The sequence below is a fragment of the Bufo bufo genome, chromosome 11, assembly GCF_905171765.1.
Source record: "Bufo bufo chromosome 11, aBufBuf1.1, whole genome shotgun sequence".
NCBI lineage: Eukaryota > Metazoa > Chordata > Amphibia > Anura > Bufonidae > Bufo > Bufo bufo.
Window position 1 is genome coordinate 15,225,262 of NC_053399.1, and position 25,296 is coordinate 15,250,557.

Sequence of the window (25,296 nt, forward strand, 5' to 3'; positions counted from 1 at the left end):
TGCTCCTATGTACAAGAATATAATTACTATAATACTGCCTCCTATGTACAATAATATAACTACTATAATACTGCTCCTATGTACAAGAATATAACTACTATAAATAACTCCTATGATGCGCCATATGTGCGTCTAGAGCGCTCTCTGCTTACCACTAAAATGAGACGGATACTCTGGGGTCTATCCCCTTGTTCACCTGGTAGCTTCTCCTTCTTGCCCCTATGGAAGAGCCTATTGGTAGAATGGGCCAGGCAATACAAAGCCAAAGTGCTTACATTTCCTATCCCAGGCACACCACTCTCCTCCTTACAGTTCCACGTTCACCCGGAAGCTAAGACGCCTTGAGGCATCTGGCCTCTCCTGGCTGAGACTCCCATTAGTGAGATCCAGACTTCAGATGGGAACCTAGATTGGACTCCAGTCTTGAATGACCTCAAAATTAAAAATGCCCACTTTCTTCAGGTGTTCGCCCTGCAGAAAGATATTAAATTAATTAAACTTCCACCTTCAACTACCACTAGCTCCCCTTCTTGGTTAGAAAAACGGATTTCAGACACATGTAAGATTCCTAAACCGCTGTCTACCATATATAAAGAATTGCTCTCATTCTCCCCTCCTGAGCTACACTTCCTCAATTCTTGGGAAAGGGAGCTCTCTATTCGGCTCTCAGATCCGGAAAGGGCTTTTATCCTCTCACACTCCCATGGCTTTAGTCGCTGTATTAGAATACAAGAGAATTCATATAAGCTCCTTACCAGATGGTACAAATCCCCGGAATTCTACACAAGCTCAACGCAAACATCTCAAGTGAGTGTTGGAGGTGTGGGAAGGATATAGGTTCCCTATCACACATTTGGTGGTATTGTGAGAGGATCAAAGCATTCTGGTTAAGCATAGAAGCATTGATCAATGAGGTTTGTGCTACGCAGGTCAAACTAGATCCCAAACTGATCTTACTTTGGTGCCCCAATGACTCACTGTCCCCCTGTAGATCTGATCTTCCCACTATGCTCATCACGGCGGCGAGATTGCTGATATCGCTGCTTTGGAAGAATGCTGAACCTCCTACTGTAATGATGTGGAGAGACAAGGTGGATCAGATTTATAGATTTGAATAGCTGGCCCATTGGGAATCCTTCACCTGCCTTCGATTTCTTAAAATCTGGTCACCATGGGAAAACTTTAAAAAGTTTACTTGACGGAGTTAGATATCTCTTGATTCCCCCCCAACCACCCCCCCCCCCCTTACCATTCCTTGCCTTTCCCGTTGTTTCTTACTGTTATTATTTTGCCATTAATGGTTTTATTTTAGACACCATGTACAGCTTTGATTTGCATTATTTGTCACTTCACTTCCATGAAATGCTTGTCATACTGCCTTTCATCAAAGTATGATGAAATTTGGTTAAGAATATAACTACTATAATACTGTCTCCTATGTACAAGAATATAACTACTATAATACTGCCCCCTATGTACAAGAATATAATTACTATAATACTGCCTCCTATGTACAATAATATAACTACTATAATACTGCTCCTATGTACAAGAATATAATTACTATAATACTGCCTCCTCTGTACAATAATATAACTACTATAATACTGCTCCTATGTACAAGAATATAACTACTATAATACTGCCCCTATGTACAAGAATATAATTACTATAATACTGCCTCCTATGTACAATAATATAACTACTATAATACTGCTCCTATGTACAAGAATATAACTACTATATTACTGTTCCTATTTACAAGAATATAACTACTATAATACTGCTTCTATGTACAAGAATATAACTACTATAATACTGCCTCCTATATACAAGTATATAATTACTATAATACTGCTCCTATTTACAAGAATATAACTACTATAATACTGCTCTTATGTACAAGAATATAACCACTAAAATACTGCCTCCTATTTACAAGAATATAACTACTATAATACTGCCTCCTATTTACAAGAATATAACTACTATAATACTGCCCCCTATGTACAAGAATATAACTACTATAATACTGCCTTCTATGTACAAGAATATAACTACTATAATACTGCCTTCTATGTACAAGAATATAACTACTATAATACTGCTCCTATGTACAAGAATATAACTACTATAATACTGAATCCTATGTACAAGAATATAACTGCTATAATACTGCTCCTATGTACAAGAATATAACTACTATAATACTGCTCCTATGTACAAGAATATAACTGCTATAATACTGCTCCTATGTACAAGAATATAACTACTATAATACTATCTCCTATATACAAGAATATAACTACTATAATACTGCTCCTATGTACAAGAATATAACTACTATAATACTGCTCCTATGTACAAGAATATAACTACTATAATACTGCTCCTATGTACAAGAATATAACTACTATAATACTGCCTCCTATGTACAAGAATATAACTACTATAATACTGCTCCTATGTACAAGAATATAACTACTATAATACTGCCTCCTATGTACAAGAATATAACTACTATAATACTGCTCCTATGTACACGAATATAACTACTATAATACTGCTCCTATGTACAAGAATATAACTACTATAATACTGCCTCCTATGTACAAGAATATAACTGTTATAATACTGCTCCTATGTACAAGAATATAACTACTATAATACTGCTCCTATGTACACGAATATAACTACTATAATACTGCGACAAATGTAAACGATTTCCAGCCACAGGTGTTGGTAAAATTCATTCAGTTTTATTTCTTCTCCATTAAAAAGCAGTTACAAAATGGTGGGTACAAACCAGGCCTTACATGTCACTGACGCATTTCGGGTGCATGTTTTTAGCACCCTTAATCATAGAGTCACTAGATGATTTGTCACTGTGTGAGTGCAGTCCTGTACTATCCGCGCCCCGGAGGTCCGAGCAGAAGCTGGCCTTTGCTACTGTACTAAAATACTGCCTCCTATGTACAAGAATATAACTACTTTAATACTGCTCCTTTGTGCAGGAATATAATTATAATGCTGCCCCTGTGAAGAATATACAGGTGCCTATATGTGTGCACTGTTTTCTTTTCCCTCTGGTTCCAATAGAAATATGTATTATTTACACATTAACTGGAAATGTAATCCTGAAGCTGCAGTAAAAGTAAAGATGATTTTGTCTTTCGAACAACTAAAAGCAAACTCTTGAGAGGTGAAATTACCGTTTTTGGAGTTTACAGCTCCGCAGGTTCCTTCTTGTGCTGCACAATTAGTGTTGCTTTTTGGCTTTTGAAACGTGTATGATCTGTAATTTACTCTAAAATGTTTCTCTTACTCTGGATAAATCTAGCAATATATGAAAACACACGCTAAATATTTAAAAAATCTGATCTATACAAGTGCTACAAGTCTGGGACATGCTGCTATATGGTCTTTAGAATCCTGGTAACTTTATCTTTTCATTAAAGCTTTTGCATGCATTTTGACTATAAATGCAGTCCTATTCTACTTAAAGATGTCTTCTGAATGCCTTTGATTATCTTCATCCATCTTTTAATCGGTCTTCTTCCTTCATCCTTTCTGATTTCACCAATAGCTTGGGTTGTTTCATAACTCACCTGGCAATTTTAATCTTGGTCAAGGTTGGACGTGAAGTAATCCCTGATCTATCTCTTCATCTTCTTTGTCATCTACGATGCTCTCAAACGACTTTGAAAGCCAAGAGCTTCAAAGATGTCACTACTTTTGTAACTATTTCCTCGTGTTTACATTCAAATCCATAAAAAACATCCTAATCTGAAGCGGGGTTAGGCATAGGGAAGGCAACAGTGGCAATATTCTGGAGGTCTCCAACAGCTAGGAGCCTCCACCACCCAATTCTATAAAATATTTCCCATGACCTAGGTGTTTTTCAGATTATTAAGACATAATGTGCCTTCAAAACCCACAGTATATGATCCCCTGCCACTCCCATTGAATAGTAAATGCTTGCAAACTTATGCCCACCACTTTAATGTTCATCTTGGCCTGAAAGTTGTTGCTCTTCCAACATGGCTCTACTGTTTGCATGAAGTCATTTGGCGGTATGAATTGGGTACCGTCTGCCCGTATTATGTGGACAAGCAGCTGAAATTCCTCAGCAGGATCTGGTTGACCTTACAATGGTGTCAGATCATTAGAAACGTCATTGTTAAGCTTGTTTGATCTCACATTAAATTGATGTATCCATTCTTCATACCTATCTCTAGGTTACAATGGTTAAAGCCAGACACAAAATCTCATAAAATCCAGTTTCCTTGTATGAAGACCAATTAGAGAAGCACTTAGTCGGGCGCACTCCTACTCCTTTAATACCAGTCTTCAACTATCAATGGAGACTTAAGACCTCGTCACCTCCTTTCATGCAGTCCTGTTCACCACTTACCTGGTAATTCACCTTCTTTTGTCTGTCCTGTAAGTTGCACTTCTGTTCCGTTTCCTTAATCGTTAACCTTCTTCAATTTCATCACATTCTAGCCCCTCGCTGATGAACTTGTATTTTATGCAATTTTCACCTTTTTATTTGGCTCCGGTGATAGGAATCTCGTTTTTTGTTACAATCTGGATCACTTCATTCAAGAAATTTATTTATTTCATTAAATCCTATGTCTTCTTCCATCCTGCCCATCTTCCAGAGGGCTCTATATACTACTAAGTTGGCATTTTTTGCAATAAAATAGTAAAAGTAGCAAATAAAAAAGTTGGGTGGATGGTTAGATGTATTTTTTTTTATATTTTTTGCTTGTCTTACTTTATGTAGAGTAGTCAAGGCTAAGATCACAAACATTCTTTACGTATCTGTAGATGTACGGTATATTAGATATAGTGCCATCAGAAATTGTATGGTACCTGGTGTTTTTGGTGTTTTTTGCCATTTGTATGGCTTTTGAAACTGAACATTATCTCTATCTTTCTGTCTGCTGAATAGGCATGCTCCACCTGGTATGAAATTGTCAAATGGGAGTTGTCTCATCTGATCATTTATAGCATCTAAATAGGATATATGGGTTGCTCGCCTGAGTCTCTTTAGTCCCCCACTGGACTTCTAGGCCTCTTTTCTTATGCCTCCCAGCTATTAAAGGGCCAGAGCACCCATTCTGTATTTTCATCAGCCAATTGATGGACATCTGTGGGTACTTATAGCACCTTTCCCCAAAGAGAGGTTCCTGAGCAATAGGTTTTCTAGTTCGCTAGTGACTAGTGAACTTGTGCCATTCTGACCTGCTTTTTGTGTAGTGAACCTGTGCCTGTATTATCGTCTCTGACCATCTGCTGCTGTCCTAACCTTAGCCTGACTTCTGTATTGACACATTGCTGCCCGCTCTGACCTTGGAATAGTCTTTGTTATGCACAAATTCTGGCTGCCCTGACCTTGACTTGTTACGTGACTATGAATAATGCCTTGCACCGGTGTATCTTCCCCCTGTGGATCTGCTGCCAACTATACCTGGACTATTTCAGGAGTTAGCAGCCTGTTGGCTCCCCTACAGTGAAGACCAGATCCTTGTATAGGGGTTAAAGGGTAAAAACCAGAGATCTGACAGGATAGCACCCTTAGGGATAGGGTTAGTTGGCACCATAGTTCTACACCCACTGGCTGATCCTATCTAAAAAACAGGACCCCACTGTGAACGGAGAAGGGGCCGCCCATGCACAACTTTCTCCATACACTGTATGGGACTTCTGAGCCAGCACACTCTGGTATTTTCGAACATACCATAGCAATGAATGGAGAAAGTTGTGCATGCCCCAAATCCTCTCCCCATTTACTGCTGTGGGACTGATTGCACTGGCTCAGGAGTCCCATAGCAGTGTATAAGGAAAATTCTGCATGCAACCTGAGGTGAGGTCCATATTTGAGATAGGTGCCAGAGGTGACACCCACAGACGTTTATGCCTATCAATATGCCCTATATGTCCAGCGGGAATATCGTTTTAATACCTTACTCTCCACCTCCTCTCTCACAGCATGCAGACTTAGAGAAAGAGAGATCCTGCAGCTGCATCTCCCCCTCCCCCTCCCCTTCTAGCTGTTTTCTATTACTCTAAAGTTTATGGGGCAACTGAAAGCATTTAGAAACATCTACAGAGAGCCTGCTGTGACAGGAAGAAGGACATTTGGATCTCTTTCCTCTATAAAAATATATTATGGAATCAATCAGCACAGAATTTGGGCCGGATTTAGAAAAAACAAGAAATTCTAAGTGTGATTTAATGAGACAGAAAAATATATTGCTGTTTCGGAAACTCTTGTAAGACCTCAAGTCCAAGTCAATTAAAATTCAGACTTTTACTTATGCAAATTTCTAATAATATCTTAAAAAAAAAAAAAGGCTGAACATAATCTGCTGGTAATTTTATTGCCTGGGAGAATATATTGGATTAGGACAAGGGGCTGTGAGAGGTTACTGTAGGTCTAGCTATAAAGAGAGGCAAAATATGAATTATCCTCTGTAAAGCCTTACAAACAATTGATTGTGTTTGTTCGAGGCTCAGAAGTTAATTGCCTGAGTCAAGCGACTGCATTATCCGTCAATGGCATTTTAATGCTGCAGTGAATCGACAGTTCGTCGGATTTTCTCGTCAAAATCATATATTTTCCTGCTCATGTATTATTTTATGCTTTTATACGGATTCTATGTATTATACTTTAGAGCTTCGATCATGATTCTGCAGCTTCAAAGCTGAAATCTCCCAACATTCTTCAATGCCTGATCAAATAACTACTTTAGTTATCTTAATTTTTTCCTTGTGTCCCATAGGTCCAGACATGGCAACATTTTCTTTGTGCCATTGATGGAAATATTTTAAGGGGTTGTCTTATCTAAGACATTTGTGGCATATCTCTAAGATATACCACGAATGTCAGATAGGTGCAGGTCCAACCTCTGTAACCCATATCTATCTCTAGAACGGGGTCCCTAAAGTGAAAGAGGGTACATTCCACAAGCGTGGCCACCATCTATTCACTTCTGTGAGCCAAAGTTGTTCCATTTCTGGAACTCCCATAGAAGTGAATTGAGAGATGGCCGTGCATGAACAAACAAGAAGACATTTGTCACCGCCAGTTCTGTGAGAAGATCTGGCAGACGTTCTTCTCTACATCTTGTATGATGTTCTTTGTTTTGGTTTCACTTTCTCATCTCCTTTCCTTCTGCCAGGTGTCACTTATTTAGACTAATCGTCTTCCTTTATAATCCCTCCCATACTGCCTCACTTTGTGGTTTATACTACTTCCTGGATGAGGTGTTCACTGCTGGAGGTTGCTGCTGCTGTTTGTTAAGATAAGTCATTTACTTTATTGTGTTTCCTTGCTGGCTTGATTCCAGGTGACCCTGACTCTGTCCGTATTAAGTGCAGGGAGCCGGTGGTCATGTCCCCTTACTATTATAGGGTTTTCAGGTGTCACACAGTATTAGGTACGCGGGCATGCAATCGTCTACCATACAGACCCTTGCATGTGCATAGCAGTCAGGGAGAGCTCTTAGGGTTTTATAGGGCTCACCTATAAGCTCCTTAGTTTGGGATCAAGCCAGTCGCTCCTTTATTTATATGTTCCAGCTATCTGCTAACTTCATCCGTGACAACATTATGTGCAATACCAGGGGTGGACTGGGAACTTAAAGTGGCCCTGAAAAAAAATACTACTAGCGGCCCCGTTTTATAGTTGGCTCCAAATTGATGGCGGGGCAACACAAGTAGGCGGAGCTAGAAATACCATATTGTGGCACATTATACCACTCCAACAGAGCCAAAAACCACAGTCCATCACAAACAACATCCCCAAAAACTTCCACTGGCTGGCAATGAGGAGGACTCAGGCGGCCCCCTTGGGCATTGGCCCACCGGGAAATTTCCCTGTAAGGTCTATGGCCAATCTGCCCCTGTCCAATACCATATGCCTCATGGTCACTTATGTTGTCTCATTAGTAATGAAAGAAATAATGATCTAAATATTATATCTTCTAACGATGTTCCAGCTATAGGTGAGCCCCAGTCATCTTCTCTCCGGTGTTTACAAATCTTCACAATTATGTAGGGATCTGCATTTGTCACCAGCAAGTGGCGACCCATGTGTGCCTTTAGCTGATGCTCTGAACAAATTATGGCCATTGCTTAGCCAACAACAGGTCTCTCCAGTATGAAAATAGAGTTTCCCTTTAAATGGCCATCTTGCTATATCCTTATGTACTGTATATATATATATATATATATATATATATACATATATACAGTACAGACCAAAAGTTTGGACACACCTTCTCATTCAAAGAGTTTTCTTTATTTTCATGACTATGAAAATTGTAGATTCACACTGAAGGCATCAAAACTATGAATTAACACATGTGGAATTATATACATAACAAACAAGTGTGAAACAACTGAAAATATGTCATATTCTAGGTTCTTCAAAATAGCCACCTTTTGCTTTGATTACTGCTTTGCACACTCTTGGCATTCTCTTGATGAGCTTCAAGAGGTAGTCCCCTGAAATGGTTTTCACTTCACAGGTGTGCTCTGTCAGGTTTAATAAGTGGGATTTCTTGCCTTATAAATGGGGTTGGGACCATCAGTGGCGTTGAGGAGAAGTCAGGTGGATACACAGCTGATAGTCCTACTGAATAGACTGTTAGAATTTGTATTATGGCAAGAAAAAAGCAGCTAAGTAAAGAAAACGAGTGGCCATCATTACTTTAAGAAATGAAGGTCAGTCAGTCAGCCGAAAAATTGGGAAAACTTTGAAAGTAAGGGCTATTTGACCATGAAGGAGAGTGATGGGGTGCTGCGCCAGATGACCTGGCCTCCACAGTCACCGGACCTGAACCCAATCGAGATGGTTTGGGGTGAGCTGGACCGCAGAGTGAAGGCAAAAGGGCCAACAAGTGCTAAGCATCTCTGGGAACTCCTTCAAGACTGTTGGAAGACCATTTCAGAGGACTACCTCTTGAAGGTCATCAAGAGAATGCCAAGAGTGTGCAAAGCAGTAATCAAAGCAAAAGGTGGCTACTTTGAAGAACCTAGAATATGACATATTTTCAGTTGTTTCACACTTGTTTGCTATGTATATAATTCCACATGTGTTAATTCATAGTTTTGATGCCTTCATAGTCATGAAAATAAAGAAAACTCTTTGAATGAGGTGTATCCAAACTTTTGGTCTGTACTGTATATATATATATTGTGACACAGTGAGGGGTTGTGTATGGCAAGGCAGGTATTTCCCCCCCCAGCAAGTGCGGCTGGGCTGGTTTCCAGCCAGGTGAGGTCAAATACCGGACAGGAGTTTAGGTGCCAGTCTGGGTTTTGTCAGCACCTGGCTGTCCTTAAATAGGCAGCTGGGCTCAGCAGAGATGTCTATGTTTTTGGAATCTGAGGCTTTGTGCCGTGCTTGAGGCCTGAGAGCCGCATGCTGGGGAAACAGGCTCCCTAAAGCCTGCTGTGGACTACTGGAGGCAGAACTGCCAGCAAGGTGACTTGTGTTATATGAACTTTCTATTGTGTGTGAACTAACACCAAGACTGCAAAGTTACATGCTGCTTTGTCCAATTGCCTCAAGTGTGAATTAACACTGATGTTTTGAGTTAAGAACTTGTATTTTGCCTCTGTACTACGCCCGCTTACCCTATCTACCAGAGCGAAACCCTACAATTTATATATATATATATATATATATATATATATATTTATAGTATATACATATATGTCCTTCCTTTCCTTTTAACTCAACATATCCAGGGATGTGTGGACAGTGAGATGACCAGCTTTGTGATGCACTGTAGGGAGTTGTTTTTGCTATATGTGTCTATAGGTGGCCACCTAATGGTTGTGATGTGAATTGCAGCCTGTCAAGGATTTTGCTGTCAATGAGAACTTGAGGAAAGTGAGGGTGAGCTGCTCTTCCTTGACTGGGATTCTTTATGGTCTTTCTTATGCCGTTATCCATTACATATCACTTTCTAAAGCAGATTCTCATTCTAAAGGAAGACTACATGACACCCAACATATCAGGTCAAGATTGGAGCCTAAAATCATGGTGTAAAATGCGTCCCCCTTTATTACTGCTGAACTCTTGAACTCCATGTATTGTATTTCCATTAACTACTTTATGATCCTCCAGTTGACTTGCTTTTTTATTGTGCATTTTATATGTTCCAAACAGAAATTGTTTACAGTCATCGGGATGCCAATAAATGTCACTGTGCGTATTTTATTTTTCACTGATATATCCGATATTCTCTCTGATTCCGGCAATGTGATAATTATGTCATAAAGATGCAGTAATAGAGGAACGCTATTCACTATTGTCAATGGGGTTGTCTGATTTACAAAGCCAAAGTTAACATAGGGAATTATTAAAAGAGGGGGTCCCCTATTCAGGATCCTTAACCAAATAATGATCACAAAGAGTATCTCTCGCTCTGGAGGACCAGGCACGTCCATACAATACATGGACAGCCCATTCATATATTTGGACACTGTGTAGTTTATCCTTTACCCTGAGGTGGTGCTGCAGAACAATTGAACACTTGCCGAATGTAGACAAAAGTTGATCATGTAAATGGTGGAGAAACACAAACTATACCAAAAATATAGGAAGCACAAGTTACAATTTAGCCAAATGCTGTATACCCAATTTTTAAAAGGGGCTATTTGAGTTTTCCCCAAAACAGTGTTGCTTTTGTTCATGGGTTCTATCTGTTACTGCAGCTCAACCATATCAAAGGATCTTCTGGTACCTTGATATTGATGACTGATAGGTCGTCAATATAGGATCGGTAGGAGTCTGACATCTGGCAGTCCCACCAATCAGCTGTTGCAGGCAACCAGTGCCAGAAATTATATAGTGGATGGAACAAGAAGCAGAAGATTCTGTCTACTGTGTCAATGGCAGCTGAGCTGCAGCAATGTTGGACCAGAGCTACACACTGGAGGGAACCTTCCATCCACTGTATAGTTTCTGGCACTGGCAGCTGCCCAAAACAGGTAATTGGTGGGACTGTCATCACTATCTAAGCCCTGCGAAAAAAAAAAAGGTGTCCAACCACTATAAAGGGAACCTGTCACCTACATAATGCCCCCCATCCGCCTGGAGAACCTCACAGTTCTAGTTACCATGTCCACAATAAAGTCTTTGGGTAGTTAGATGAATAGCTTTACAGCAAAACTACTTTATACCCCTGAACTCCTTTGTGGTGGCTGTTTGAAGTCAAGGGGGCAGCAGTCTTGATGCTCCATGTCAAGCTTCTGTAACGCCTTCCTACCTCTTCACTCTTGATAGACATTTCTGTGTTTTTGTTCAGATAGGATATGAGGTCTGACATGCACAAGGTCAGAGGTGTCCAGCAAGAGTGAAGAGACAAGATGGGAGCATGGCAAGTTTGACGTGGAGCTACAAGACCGTTTCACCCTTGACTTCAAATGGTCCATTTGCTTTCGGCATGTGGGGTGGAAATAAAGTTGTTTTGCACTAAAGTTATCCATTAGGATGAACTATTCAAAAACTTCATTGGGGACATGATGACCATAGCTGTGAGGTACTCTGGGAGGTTGGGTGGACATGATAACTCCCTTTAATTATACTACAAGAGAATTTAGACTAGAACCTTCAGAATCACAGGTGCTTATCCATGAAGCAAACATAATTACAAAAAACAAGATGGCTGCACACCGTTATACATACAAACAATAGAGCTAAGAAATAGGGGTCATTCTAAATAAAAGTGCTACAATACCGACTATAAATGAGTTAATGGAAGCTCTTAGCGCACATATTTGCTCAAACATGTGTCGGGCCCATCTACCAGGCGTCAAGGTCCCTTTAATTATAGTTAGTATTTCTTTCATATCTGATAAAATTTAATCTTATAATTACCATAATCACGAGTTATTATGTAATAATTAATATACTGCTAAAATAATTGTAACCCAAATGAGGAAAATTATTCATTTTCAAATTTAATGCATTTCTCAGAAGAAAAGGAACAAGGGAACAATTTTTTTAATGAGTTAATACAATTTTATCTTTATTTCTTTATAGACACATCTAGTAGAATTGGGTTTGGAAATAGAAGAACCAGGAGGCACTTTGAGAAATCCACCAAAATCCCAGTCAGGGGCTGGTAAATGGTTTGCCAAATATGCCTGCCCTTCCAAGAACCTTCTAAACCACTCAGCATAACAGAGAGGAAGCCACTTGGCACAGTCAACTTTATCTCTGACTCCGTGTATATAAGAAAAATCCTATTTCCAAGAACTTCAGGTAGGACTTGCTCTTCTGTCTGCTCCTGACTGGTACTTTGGGACAAGAAAGGGGCTTTCGAGTTAGATGGCTGGGTATTCCCATTGTGGAATGCTATGCTATATTTCTACCATACATTTCTTGTTCATGGGAATCCGACCACTGAGGCCCCTGCTAACTTGAAAACAGATGAACAGAGGTCCCTTCTGCATGGTGACCACCACCTGTATGGGGAACTTCAGTACAATAGCTCCAGTGAATGGACCTACGTTGTATGTAGTTACCTGTACATTAGGTGCCCATGGAGGACACGATGCGGAAACCATTGATGAGCCACAGCCTAGATTTTAAGGATCGTGGAGGCACCACCAAGTAAAGGCATATCCAAGGGGAAGTTTTCCAATTAAAGGTAAGCTTAGATTCTGTAGAAGTTCAGTCAGACAGGTCTAGGACTGGGGCAGAAACTCCATTTGCTCAATGAATATATGAATTGATATTAAAAAAATATTTAAAGCTAAATAATTTAAAGCTAATTAACTTTTCTGATATTTCCTTCATAAGGACAAACCCTCAAACTGAGCATCTCCAATGAAAGGATGATAATGCATACAGGTCACACTGGATGATTAGTATCTAAATGAAAGATTACACCGAGGACAGAGATGTAGAGAGAGTATCACAGGGTCCATAGTAGGATACAAAATGGCTCTCCTTCCAATGGAGTTAGTTCACACTGGACCCTCACTTTTAGTATGTTTAACTTTAGCAGATCAGAACTGGACTGTTTGCAGATAAGCTAGGGTCTTTTGCTGGATTAGTGGTCTACACACAGGTCAATGTATGGTACCGATCCTCCACTTCACAATGTTCAAGGTTCATGGTTCTCCTCAAACTCATTAAACATCTAGACAGCTTTATAATAGAGAAAACCTGGCTCTCTGAGAAGGCAGGGAAAGAGGGGCTCATACGAATTCTCTATGTGTATATAAGGGAGGTAGCACTTAGAGGCTTTCTGTGGGCAGAGGAAGTGAGTGTTATGAACTTTTTTCGGCACTTGCATTTGTATTGGCTTTACTATGCCTTGTGTAGTTGATTAGGGTGAAGTGCTGATTCTTGAGCCTAATTTTAGTCAGATATAACTTCAATCTGGTTGCCGGGTATAGTGTTTTTGCCATGTGCATTTCTTCCCAGATCTTGTTCTTGTTTCCTGTGTATTCTGGAATTTAAAGTTCCAAGTTTTTTTTTTAATACCTTGTTTTTTTCTTCCGGTATTGAAACATGCTTCATTTATGTGGTTTTTGCAACAATTTGGTTGTTGTGAAATTCAGACCTACTGCAAGTCTTGGTGGCATCTGAGCACCATGAGCCATTGTTAGGACCTGGGAAAGTCCAGTTCTGTGGTCTTGTGCACCATCAGCACTGCTATGTCAAGGCTTTAACTCTTTGTGGGCCTGGGAATAAGGGCTCACAGGCTTTCTTTATGAGTGAGTGAGGAAAGCAGTAATCAAAAAGGCTTTCAGTTGAGCATGTTTTACATTAAAATACTGAATCATATTTTAGAAAACCACATATCTATGAGCTCAACCTCTCCTCCACTTTTCTGTATTGCCTTCAGATAAAGACCTGACAGATCCACATGAATCATCCTTCCACCTATTCCTGAACAAACTAAGGATATTATGAATATTGGAAAAGTGACTCTAAAATACCTCAACTTGAATTGCATTTTTTAATTAATGATTACACTGAGAATTGTTGTTCTATTTTGGGTGCTATTCTGCTTTAGAAAGATGTTATCATGTAAATCAAAGAAAATCAGGACGCACTGAGAGAATTTTTACAGCCCACGAGGCGTCCAGATCAGCTGGGGATCATGAATAATTCACAAGTCTCTAGGTACAATGATCACTAATGCTAATCGCCTGATTATATCCTTAACTGAACTTTGTTTTCACTTTACTGTTGCCCAAAAAAAGTAAAAAAAAGAAGCTGGAAATCTAACAATAATAATATAAAAAAATAAATAAAATAATAATCATATAAAAATAGTAAAAGTATCAAAAATATATTTTTTGTGTTACACTATTATGAATATATCAATAGGCATATCAAGAATTTTGACTTGGACTGTTCTACAATAAGATTCTGCAATAAGTCCAAGTTCCTGACATTAATGGGCCCTTAAGGTTCAGCAGAAGACAACCCCATTTGGAGGGTACTCTGGAGCCCATCAATTGCCCCTAGAGTCTATTCTGACTACTAAAGAACCTGTTAGACCTAATTGAGGACATGTCTTGTACGTATAATGATAGCAATAAATACTGTAAGGCATTTATTTAAGTAATGGAGGGTGGACCTCAGAATCATCTCATCTGCTGAGCCCAAGGAACCTCAATCCAACAATGATTATTACTAATATAAGCGAATAATGAACTGACATGATTTATGTCTCATCCAATATTTGCATGTTTCTAACTTTGGACATCTTTTTAGAGACATCAGAGACTACTATTGATAAGAAATATGACCACAAATGATAATGATCTAATAAAACTAAAATAAATGGAAAAAAAAATTCTGAAAAATAAAAATACTAAGTCTTAGTCTGGTTACTGAGACCACATGGAGAGTTGGGCATTGGAGGTCTATTCACATTGATGTTGTGCTGCTGGGTCTCACTGCCTGACGTGCTATGTAACACCAGCGGTGGTCGCCATGTTGCACTGCGCCAAATTAGAGTAGGGACCCACTCGAAAGAGGCCACCTTGAAGTGATGAGTCGGCCTATGCATTTTGATCAAAACGTATACAAAGTGGCTAAATTATGCTAAGACACAACAGATTAAAGCATGGCATGTGGATGTGATCCATGTCTTTTTTTCGACAGTTTGGCAAAATAAATGTATAGTAATAATAGACCTAAACTTTAGAAAAATATTAATAATATAAACAAAATAAAAAATATGGTTGCAATAATAGAAGTAAGATGAATAATAAAAATAACAAAACCTAAAAAGAAAATAATGGTAAAAGTAAAAAAAAAAGAGTAATAACAGAACAAAAGTTAATAAAATATAATTAATTATAAAAATAAAAATAGAGTAATAATAATAGAACTAAAATAAAAAGTAATAAAAGTAAAAATAAAAAATATAGTAATTAAAAAAGTACTATTAATAATATACAGTAAATAAAAATAAAAAACATAATAACATACATAAAATATTATTGTTAATATTATTGATAATAGTAGTAGTAGTAGTAATATTGGCAATAGTAATATATCTAATATAAATAATAAAATAAAAAATATAGTAGTAAAATAAATATTCATTAAAGGGGTTGTGTCACTTCAACAAGTGGTATTTATCATGTAGAGAAAGTTAATACAAGGCACTTACTAATGTATTGGTATTATCCATATTGCCTCCTTTGCTGGCTTTTTCCATTATACACGGCTCGTTTCCATGGTTATGACCACCCTGCAGTCCATAAGTGGTGGTCGTGCTTGCACACTATAGAAAAAACCACGACCCTATGTGAGCTCCCACGATCCCGGCCACCAAAAAGGCTGGCACTTTTTCCCCATAGTGTGCAAGCACGACCACCACTGATGGATTGCAAGGTGGTCGTAACCATGGAAACTAGCATTGTATAATGTGATGGAAAAATGAATCAAGCCATAAAAGGAGGCAATACGGAGAATCACAATACATTAGGAAGTGCCTTGCATTAACTTTCTCTACATGATAAATGCCACTTGCTGAAGTGAGACGACCCCTTTAAGTTAAAAGAAAAAATATTAAAGGGGTTGGCCACTTTCTAGCTACTTTTGACCAACATGTAGGTAAGATGACTATATGACACTTACTAATATAGTCTTTGTTGATTTTCTGTGCCGTTTGCTATATTTCATAAGTGATGTCTCCTTGCTGGGCAGATCTTCGGTGCAGTCCACATAAGAAGACCTGTCCATAAGATGACCGTTGATGGAGGGCCATGTGACAAGGCAAAAATAACTCTAGACACGTCACTCAGCCTTCTACACTCAAATACACTATGCAATGTTGAGAGTTCAGTGCACGTGTTGTGTGTTTTAGGGGAGGAGACTGTGTGATTTGCCTGGTCACATGACCCTCCATCAGCGGCCATTTTATGGACAGAACCTCTATGTGGACAGCACAAAAGACTTTACCAACAAGGGGGCATACCTTATGAAAATACAGAAAGTTGTGCAGAATATCAACAAAGACTATATTAGTAAGTGCTATCTAGTCACCTTACAAACACATTTATCAACAGCAGCTAGAAAGTGTCCAACCCCTTTAATGATGTAATTGCAAATAAAAAAACAATCATAAATAATAATAACAATACAAAACAACTAATAAATGTAAAATAATAAAATACAATTTCTACCACAACTAATAATAATAATAATAATAATAATAATAATAATAATAATAATAAAAATGAATAATAATCATCATCATCATAATATACTCCAACCACCAAGGAGACGTCATTGCACCCAGAGGACCTCCATATTTTTTAGTCGTCCTTCCAGAACAGGATAATATGTGATTGCCTCCTACTTCAACTCTTGTGGGGGTGAGGGGCACACTTCAAAGCTCTTACAAATATATACTGCAATAAAGTGTGAAGTGATGGAGCATATGGTGGCAGTGGCGGTCTTTGAAGTTTGTGCAGTTGATCAGGCTGCATGTGAATGACACTGTAAAGGAATGCAATTAATTCAGCTACTGCAGACTGAGCGAGAAGGATGGAGAGAAAACCCCCGGCTGGAAAGCCACATAAAGCATGTCTTATCCATTGTAAATGGCTGTTCAGATCTCATTCACCACGACTGATGCTTAGTTGCTTACAACCTCTTCTGGCTGGAAGAACAATTCCCCCCCCCCCCCCCCCCCACCATCATTCCTCGTATGTTGGGTCTATATTTAGTCGCTTTTTTTCCCCCTTAAATGAGGCGGCGGTTCCCGGTGTGTAATGTTGTGCAAACAATGTCGTATTTTGCATAGTTAATAAAGCATGCCGATGTTAAGTGGAAGGAGAAGTTTTCATGGAATGCTACTCTTTTCATTACGGCATACATCTTCGATTTAATTTGGCAAGGGGAACATCAACCTTGGCTTTTGAAGACAAGGTTAGTTCCCGTGAAGCATGAAAATGAGTTCTTCCAAACACGGATCCTCTCCTTTGCTGCAGCATCAGCTCCAAAAGAAAAGATGCCAAAAAAAATATATAAGAATCCCTGTTATCTCTTTCCTTGCAATGCCCCCCCCCCCCCCCCCCCCCCGATATAATAAAGGGTTCTGTGTTTTGCAGAGAATATAGATAAGAGGAGTTTTTCATGGCGGAGCCTTTCATGTGTGAATTGGACAATTCTTGTCGTTTTTTGATACAGCGACCGAATTAAACCCTTCCCTAATTAGCAATGATTACAGTGTTGTGACTGCAGCATGAATCTTCTCCTCTGATTGGCTACACGGCACAATCGACAATGCCGTCTTTCCCAATCCTCTGCCAATGTAAATTTCATGCTGGTTTAAATAGAGAAGATACTTCAGTCATGGGGGCTATAAACCAAGGGGGCTAAAAAGTCTCTGAATGTTGCACGTAATGAATCATTGGCTGGAGTTTTTTTTTTTGCCAGAACCTCAGGAGGTATCGGTTCTGACATTGTGCAGGAGACTAAGGCAGAGGTCAGTAACCTCCTGAAATCCAGCTGTTGTTAAACTACAGCTCCCAGCATGCTCCATTCACTTCTATGAGAGTTTGCATAACAGCCAAAGCAAGTATGCATGCTGGGAATTGTAGTGTCATAGCAGTTGGAGCTTTGGATATTGCTGACCCCTTTCCTAGAGCAGTAATCAAACAACAGATGATGGCAGCATCTCCAGATGTTCCTTTTTATTCTTCGTTCTTGCAGGAATGTGTACAAACAGAGCAAAAATGCAACGTTTCGGCTACAAAGTAGCCTTTCTCAAGCAATTTCTTTACTTTTCTTTACCCTTTCCTAGAGCAGTGATCAGTAACCTCCGAAACTCTAGCTGTTGGTAAATTTGTACTTTATAGGGAAGTTCCAGCAACCAGAGTACCGAGGATATAGTCCTCATAATGGGAAGGCATCCTCCCAAAGTTAGTACGCTGTGAATGTCTTAGCTCAAAAGATGGACCATCACTCTCCTCTTGCTGCACAACTGGTTCCTCCCTTACTTCCAATGGGACTGGCTCTGGTTGAGGTGGTACCCCCCATTCTTCTACCCCAGACAGCATTGCTTAATAGAGGAGCTCTCCGGTATAGGCTCAGGAGCCCTTCTCAGAAAAGTGAATAGCCTGAGCATATTTCAGTGCACTGTGCACACAGGTCCAGTTACACCATCAGGTTTCACATCGAACACTGGTACACTGGTATGCTTGGATTGGGTTGCTGGACTACCTCGTATGGGATGGTCTTTCACCACAACTGCAGTTTCCCAGCCCTTCTGGATATCTGATTGTGCAATCTCTCACTGACAATTGCAACACCCTCAATTTGCTGTTTGCAGATATTCATCCCAAGCGCTGGGTGACCAGGTCATACATCTGTCATGCCCTGCTCTGACTATGTGTGGAGGTCGGCCAGAATAGCAGCATGTGTTTAGTTTTGTTTTGTTTTGGAGTCATGCTGAACCCACCTCCCATCAGGTGCACTGGGTGGGGTCACTGGCTTAAATATCACTCTAGTCCAGTGTTCTGAGCGGGTTATAGAAATCAGTCTGGCCTTGGAAGCAAGGAAGGAAGGTTGTCTGTTCCAGCTCAGAAAAGATAAGTGTGGTTTCAGTTTTTGTTGATTGCTGTCTAGGTTGTGTTTGTGTCATCTTTCCCATCCAGGTTCTGTGCAAGCAGGCTGCTCCTTTCCCCCTTTTCACCATCTCAGGGAATCTAGGGTGTTTTAGCCCAGGCATGAGTACACATCATTCCTACTTTCAAGGTCTGAATGTGGGCTGAGCAGTGCAGGGAAAGAGGTCAGGGTTTAGCTAGGAGGTGACCCTTCCCCTGCTTCTCGCCTAGAGCCTGGTTGTTGGTTTATCTGTGTGTCTGAGTTCCCCGTCCGCCGTGACAACCTCTCTTGTACCATCTTTCAATGGTCTCCCATCCAAGTCTTGGAGGTCCACCCCTCACCTTCTTCGCTAGCAGGCATCATCATATTTAGAGGTCACTTTCCATTCCTTGCCGATATCAGCAAAAAGGGTGAATAACTAGTGGTTGAGTGTACTGTTTTGTTGTACACCCACGCAAGTTCTGCAATATAGTCGCCCTATCTCTCCTTCTTCTGTTCCTCCAATGTTCACAACAGGTGTAGTAGGGTTCTGTTCAGACGCTCACATGCACCATTTCTCTGTGGATGGTAGGGTGCAGTGCGTGTCTTTCAAATCTGGTACAACCGACACAGCTCTTCTATCACTCTGGCTTCAAAGCAAGCCCCTTGGTCAGAGTGAAGTTGTGTAGGACAGCCATAAGGCAAGATGAAGTTTTTTCCACAGGGCTTCTGCTGCCGATTCAGGAGATTGGTGCCGGGTGGGGAGTCTTACTGAAAATTTAGCAAAGGGGTCCACCATGACCAACAGATACTTGTATCCATGCATAGACTCTTCCACCATCATATAGTCCATTATCACAAGTTGTAATAGGTAGCTACTCTGAATAATGCCTATTGAGGCCGGTTGATCCGCATCTCTTGCTAGACTGCAGTTTCGGCAGCTTCTGCAAATGTCCTGGTCCACCCTTTGTAAGTTAAGGTGATAGCAGAATCTCTGCTGCCACACAAAAGACTTGGCATGTCCAAAATGCCCTTTTCATGCATCCACTCTGCTAAGATTGGAGGTGGATTTCACACACTCCAATAAACACTGCAGCTAAGCTGGAGCCACTGATCATAATGGAGAAGAGCTGCAGTATAAAGCATGTATGAGAGACTTAGAGCAGTCTGAGCCTCTGATGAGATAAGAAGCTCATTTTTGACAACCTCAGACTCCACTAGACAGAGCAGCTAAGTTGGAGTCACTGATAGCAGTGAGAGCTATCAGCTCATATGCTGCATAGTAAATGTGATGTACAACATAGCACACTGTGATGTGCTTTATTCTGAAAACATATAAAAATGACACTCTTTTCATCAATCAAATTAACTTTTTTTTGTATCGATCATAGGAATGCACAGTGCACAGAAGAAAAGCTGTGACGTATCCCACAACAGTGAAAGATAACCAAGAAAAGGAGATATTTTTATGTTATCACAAGCAGGAGCCAAGGGAAATATCCAATATCTTCAGACACCGTTTTAAATGGCCTTGTATCTCTTCGAGGGAATTTTCTATCTATGCAAACAGAGATAATAAAACAATTCCTAGGGAGACATTTCCATAAAAATGCTCATTTCTTTAATGTCACTGGGGTTAGAGTCAGTTCACACTTGCATTCATGATGTTTGCTGGAGGCTTCTGTTAAGATGTTAAGCATTTTTGATGGTCAGAATATCAGAACCCCAACAGACTACATTTAAGTTAATGGTGGGGTCCATTAACTTTCACTGGTGACCCTGACATGACAGCAGTATGAGCAGAGCCTTGGAAAAGAGTCAGTCAGTTTAGGGGGAAATTATACAATGTGAAAAGAAAGAAATAAAGAAGGAAGGAAGGAAGGAAGGAAGGAAGGAAAGAAAGAAAGAATGGAAGTAATGAGGACATTAATAAAGAATGGAAGAAATAGTGATATCAAAGGAAGGATGAATAGAAGTAAAACAAGGTGGTAGAGGAAGGAAGGAAGGATGGATGGAAGGAAGGAAGAAAGGATGAAAGGAAGGAAGGAAGGAAGGAAAGAATGGAAGTAATGAGGACATTAATAAAGAATGGAAGAAATAGTGATATCAAAGGAAGGATGAATAGAAGTAAAACAAGGTGGTAGAGGAAAAAAGGAAGGAAGGATGGATGGAAGGAAGGAAGAAAGGATGGAAGGAAGGAAGAAAGGATGAAAGGAAGGAAGGAAGAAAGGATGGAAGGAAGGAAGGAAGAAAGGATGAAAGGAAGGAAGGAAGGTAGGAAGGAAGGAAGGAAGGAAGGAAGGAAAGAATGGAAGTAATGAGGACATTAATAAAGAATGGAAGAAATAGTGATATCAAAGGAAGTATGAATTGAAGTACAACAAGGTGGTAGAGGAAGAAAGAAAGGAAGGATGGAAGGAAGGAAGAAAGGAAGGAAAGAATGGAAGTAATGAGGACATTAATAAAGAATGGAAGAAATAGTGATATTAGAGGAAGGATGAATAGAAGTACAACAAGGTGGTAGAGGAAGAAAGGAAGGAATGAAGGAAAAGTGGGAGGAAGGAGGAAAGAGGGAATAGAGGTTATAGGAAGTAAATGAAGAAAAGGAGGGGATAAAAGAAAACAGAGGAAGGAAGGATGGTGGAGAAAAAGGGGGTAGAATGGTTTTGGCTACTTTTACACTTGGGTTTTTGCCTGATCTGGCAGGGGTCAGCAAAAATGCTTCTGTTACTGCATCCATTATGAATGTGTTTGGTGCTATTATCTTTAAAATAGCAATGACCGATCCAGCATTAAAACCATTGTAAGTCAATGGGGGATGGATCCGTTTTCTATTGTGTCCGATAAATCGGATCCGGCACCATTGACTTGCATTGTGTGTCATGCTGGATCCGTTTTTCTCCGCATCCTATGCCGGACAGAAAACCACTGCATGCTGCGGTTTTCTGTCAGGTGAGGGGACGAAATCAAATGGAATAAAATGCATTCTGGGTGCATTCCATTCTGTTCAGTTTTATCCCTATTGACAATTAATGGAGACAAAATGGAAGCGTTTTTCTCTAGGATTGAGATCCTCTGCTTAATCTCAATACCAGAAAATGTAAGCGCAAGTGTGAAAGTAGCCATAGACGACAGAAGGAAGGACAAAAGGAAGAAATATAAGGAAAAAGGTGGTAGAGCAGTGCTAGAGGGAGGAAGAAAGGAAGGAAAGATGGAAGGAAGGCAAGTGAATGGAAATCATGGGGATGTTAATAAAGAAAGGCAGGAATAAGGACTCTTGCACACGAACGTTGTGTATCCATTCCGCGCATTGGGGACTGCAATTTGCGGTGCGGAGGCACGGACAGAAACACCACAGAAGCACTCCGTAGTGCTTCCCTCAGGTTCCGATCCGTGCTTCCGTTCCGCATCTCCGTCATTGCGGACCCATTCAAGTGCACACGGGCCGGTGCCCGTGTATTGCGGACCCGCCGTATGCCTATACAACATTCGTGTGCAAGAGGCCTAAGGGAAATAAAAGAAGGATGAATGGAAGTAAAACAAGGTGGCAGAGAAGTAGTGAAAGGAGAAAAGAAGGGAGGAAGAAACATAGGAAGTGAAAAGTGCACAATAGAGAATGCAGTCAACAGTAGCAAGCAAAAAAGAAGAAGAAAAAAAATGTGGGCTGATTTTTGAAGGAAGACAGTAAGATAGGAATGAAAAAGGGATGGTATAAAGAAAGGAAAAAAGAAAGTAGAGAAGGATTGAGGTGGTAGGCAAAAGAAAGAAAAGGAGAAAAACAAGGGGAAGGGCAGTAATGGCAGCACGGTGGCTCTGTGGTTAGCAGTGGTGGTTTGCAGCGCTGGGGTCCTTGGTTTGCTTCCGACCAAGGACAACATCTGGAGTTTCAATGCTCTCCCTGTGTTTACGTGGGTTTCTAAAGACTGTGGGATCTTAGATTGTGCTCTCCACTGGAGGCAGAGAGTGATGATAATGTCTGTAACGCTCTGCGGTATATAAGGGAACAGAATAAATAAAAGGAGAAGTAACGGATAAAGGTAGAGAAAATGTGAAGGGAAGGAAGGTTTGAGGGCACATTGTTTGACAGGTGGAAATGTAAACAGGGTCCAGAAATATATTTAAGTCTGCTTTAATTCCGCAGGATTTTCCTTTGTTTTTCTTTGACTGAGGTAAGAACTCTCACAAACATTATTTCTGATGAAAGGTCAAACCCAGAACTAATCAGTCTGTGTGCCTTACCCTCCCTTAGTTTAATCTTCTTTCGCTCCCAGATAAAATTGAATGGGAGATGCAGGTGCTTAGAAAATAATTATGTAATGCCATGGAAATTGCTGTCACACACCTGGATTCCAAATGCAAATAGCAATGGAGGATGAGAATGTCACATTTCATTTATCAGGAAGCGTGAAATAGCAGTGAATTTATTGTTCTGGTGGAATTATTTACACCATCAGTTCATATGATTACTCATTTATAAATATCATCATATGTTTAGTTGTTTCTGTAGGACACGATTTCAGACATATTGTACGCCTGTTACACTGTTGTAAACCTCCTGACTTAAAATACATGCGGTAATTATCCAATAATCTTCTTTTTTTTCTCACTAGTGGTATAGTTTAGTTTAGCTCTCCATGCGCTGACTTCCTGATGAGCATGTGTTCATGAACGTAACATTATCAGAGCTGCAATTTAAAGCATTTACTGTGTCCAGGGATCCTCAGGGGCGTGTACTGTGGAGAAAGGATCTCATATCAAAGTGCCATCTGCCCTTTAGTTTTCTCCCATAAATCCCACTTATCCCTGGAAAAAGGGGAGACCTTCTGGATTCCTGGAAGAGCTGACATCTGTCATGCAGAGAACGGAGGGCTTCTTTCAGCAGCAACGTAAAGCATGGATGATGGGCAACAGTATGGAGATTTCAGATTATCTCGAGCTCACATAAGACAATTCAGAAAATAAATTGTCTTCTCTGACTTATGGAAAGATGTATCTTGCCAAAAGAATTTCACTGTGGATCTGAGTACAGTCCAGCAAAGATGATGATCTTGATAAATAGAATTTTGCCAACCATCATTTTCCAAAAAGTTTCCTTTTTTTTTCTTTGCAGCACAGTATAGTAGGGTGTAAAAATATTTGTTCTATGCCCAGGGATCCTCGGGGGCATGTACTGTGGAGGAAGGATATCATGTCAAAGTTCCCTCTGTCCCTAAAAGCAAGCCCTTTGGTTTTCTACCATAAATCCCACTATGATAGGATCCAGGAAACAGCAGAGACCTTCTGGACTCCTGGAAGAGCCGACATCTGTCACACAGAGAATGAAGGGCTTCTTTCAGCTGCTACGGTATGTAAAGCATGGATGGTGGGAGTGGAGCAGCTTCTGTCTCTGATGCAACAGTATGGAGATTTCTGATGACCTTAGACTCATATATTTAGAAAATAAATTGTCTTCTTTTACTTATAGAAAGAGGTATCTTGCGAAAGGTATTTTACTGTGGATCTCAGTAAGGTCCAGCAAAGATGATGGTCTTGATAAATAGACCTTTGAAAACCATAATTTTCCAAAAAGTTTCCTTTTTTGTCTTTGCAACACAGTATAGTAAGGTGTAAAAATCTTTCTTCTGTGTCCAGGGATCCTCAGGGGCGTGTACTGTAGAGGAAGGATCTCATATCAAAGTGCCATCTTCCTCTAAAAAACAAGCTTTATGGTTTCCTACCAAAAATCCCACACACTTTGTTTGGAAAAAGTAAGAAACATTTGCCAACCTTCCTAGGATGTCTGATAGGCTCTAGGAAAAAGGGGAGACCTTCTGAACTGCTGCAACTGCTGGAAGATCTGACAATCAGCGAATGGAGGACTTCTTTCAGCTTGATGCTGCACCATTAGCTGAGTCCTGATGGCCATATCTCCTCTAAAGGGGCCTGATACATCACAGAAAAGGCATGACGGTTCATGAGGGTCAAATGGGAAGGCCCTACATAGGAATCAGATGGATCTTTCAAAAAGAAGTGTGTCCAAGCCTGAAAAATAATTTGAGTTCAAGTGTCCTGTCCACCTTCAAAAAGTTGTCAAGCATGAAGTTAGCTTTTGAACAAGAGGCAATCTGCCTTCTCATAATGAAGCCTCAAGGGGCTCCTCAGTAGAACTATAGAGGTTAGGTAGTATATCAAAATCCATTTCATGTTTCATATTCTACATTGAT